The sequence below is a fragment of the Triticum dicoccoides genome, chromosome 4B, assembly GCF_002162155.2.
Source record: "Triticum dicoccoides isolate Atlit2015 ecotype Zavitan chromosome 4B, WEW_v2.0, whole genome shotgun sequence".
Taxonomy (NCBI): domain Eukaryota; kingdom Viridiplantae; phylum Streptophyta; class Magnoliopsida; order Poales; family Poaceae; genus Triticum; species Triticum dicoccoides.
The window spans coordinates 632,980,806-632,983,622 of record NC_041387.1 but is presented as its reverse complement, the minus strand read 5'-3'; positions in this window follow the sequence as shown (position 1 = coordinate 632,983,622).

The following is a 2,817-nucleotide window of genomic DNA, read 5'->3' as shown; positions in this document are numbered from 1 at the left end:
CTAGAGGCAATAATAAATTAGTTATTATTATTATATTTCCTTGTTCATGATAATCGTTTATTATCCATGCTATAATTGTATTGATAGGAAACTCAGATACATGTGTGGATACATAGACAACACCATGTCCCTAGTAAGCCTCTAGTTGACTAGCTCGTTGATCAATAGATGGTTATGGTTTCCTGACCATGGACATTGGATGTCCTTGATAATGGGATCATATCATTAGGAGAATGATGTGATGGACAAGACCCAATCCTAAGCCTAGCACAAAGATCGTGTAGTTCGTATGCTAAAGCTTTTCTAATGTCAAGTATCATTTCCTTAGACCATGAGATTGTGAAACTCCCGGATACTGTAGGAATGCTTTGGATGTACCAAACGTCACAACGTAACTGGGTGGCTATAAAGGTGCACTACGGGTATCTCCGAAAGTGTCTATTGGGTTGGCACGAATCGAGACTTGGATTTGTCACTCCGTGTGACGGAGAGGTATCTATGGGCCCACTCGGTAGGACATCATCATAATGTGCACAATGTGACCAAGGGGTTGATCACGGGATGATGTGTTACGGAACGAGTAAAGAGACTTGCCGGTAACGAGATTGAACAAGGTATCGGGATACCGACGATCGAATCTCAGGCAAGTACTATACCGCTAGACAAAGGGAATTGAATACGGGATTGATTGAATCCTCGACATCGTGGTTCATCCGATGAGATCATCATGGAACATGTGGGAGCCAACATGGGTATCCAGATCCCGCTGTTGGTTATTGGTCGGAGAGTTGTCTCGGTCATGTCTACGTGTCTCCCGAACCCGTAGGGTCTACACACTTCAGGTTCGATGACGCTAGGGTTATAGGGAATAGATGTACGTGGTTATCGAATGTTGTTCGGAGTCCCGGATGAGATCTTGGACGTCACGAGGAGTTCCGGAATGGTCCGGAGGTAAAGATTTATATATGGGAAGTCCTATTTTGGCCACTGGAAATGTTCAGGATTTTTCGGTATTGTACCGAGAAGGTTCTAGAAGGTTCCGGAGTGGGGCCCACCTACATGGGAGGACCCACATGAACGTGGGTAGTGGGGGCAAGGCCCCACACCTCTGGCCAAGGCGCACCAAGATCCCCCCTTAGAAGGAATAAGATCATATCCCGAAGGGATAAGATCAAGATCCCTAAAAAGGGGGGATAACAATCGGTGGGGAAGGGAAATGATGGGATTTCTTTCCCCCACCTTTGCCAACGCCCCAATGGACTTGGAGGGCAAGAAACCAGCCCCCTCCACCCCTATATATAGTGGGGAGGTGCATGGGAGAGGCACCCCTCCCCTGGCGCAGCCCTCCCCCTCTCCCAAGTCCTCCTCCTCTCCCGCGGTGCTTGGCGAAGCCCTGCAGGATTGCCACGCTCCTCCACCACCACCACGCCGTCGTGCTGCTGCTGGACGGAGTCTTCCCCAACCTCTCCCTCTCTCCTTGCTAGATCAAGGCATGGGAGATGTCACGAGGCTGCATGTGTGTTGAATGCGGAGGTGCCGTCCGTTCGACACTAGGATCATCGGTGATTTGGATCACGACGAGTACGACTCCATCAACCCCGTTCACTTGAACGCTTCCGCTTAGCGATCTACAAGGGTATGTAGATGAACTCCCCTTTCCTTCATTGCTAGATTACTCCATAGATTGATCTTGGTGATGCGTAGAAAATTTTGAATTTCTACTACGTTCCCCAACAGTATGACGTGTATCGCCCACAACTCACTTGTGTTCTACTCGTGCATATAACATCTACGCATAAACCTGGCTTGGATGCCATTGTTGGGGAACATAGCAATTTCAAAAAAATTCCTACGCACACACAGGATCATGGTGATGCATAGCAACGAGAGGGGAGAGAGAGTGCACGTACCCTCGTAGACCGAAAGTGGAAGCGTTAGCACAATGCGGTTGATGTAGTCGTACGCCTCCACGATCCGACCGATCAAGTATCGAATGCACGACACCTCCGAGTTCAGCACACGTTCAACTAGATGACGTCCCTCGAACTCCGATCCAGCCGAGGTTTGAGGGAGAGTTCTGTCAGCACGACGGCGTGGTGACGATGATGATGTTCTACCGACGCAGGGCTTCGCCTAAGCACCGCTTTGATATTATCGATGTGGATTATGGTGGAGGGGGGCACCGCACACGGCTAAGAGATCCAAGGGATCAATTGTTGTGTCTATGGGGTGCCCCCTCCTCCGTATATAAAGGAGGGGAGGAGAGGGACAGCCAGGAGGAGGAGGCGCGCCCAAGGTGGGGGAGTCCTACTCCCACCGGGAGTAGGACTCCTCCTTTTCCTACTTGGAGAGGGAGAGGGAAGGAAGAGGAAGGAGGGAGCACTACTAGGAAAAGGGCTATAGATGGGATGGGTACTAATGGCGCACCTGTCAGGTAGTGCGCCACTACTATATACTAATGGCGCACCATTTGTTGATGCGCCATTAGTGTGGAAGACACTAATGGCGCACGAGACACAAGGTGCGCCACTAGTAATATTTTTTTTCCATTTTTCCATACATACTAATGGCGCATCCGAGCTAAGTGCGCCATTACTAGTTCTAACTAGTAATGGCGCACTGGACACAAAGTGCGCCATTAGAATATATACTTTTTTTTGCAAAACTTCTAATGGTACTAGGGTCGACCCCCCGCTCCACCGGCCGCCGCCGCCGACCGCACCCTCCACCGACCCCCCGTCCCACCGCACCCTCCCCTGCTCCACCGGCCGCTGTCGCCGACCCCCGGCCCGCACCCTCCCCCACTCCACCGCCGCC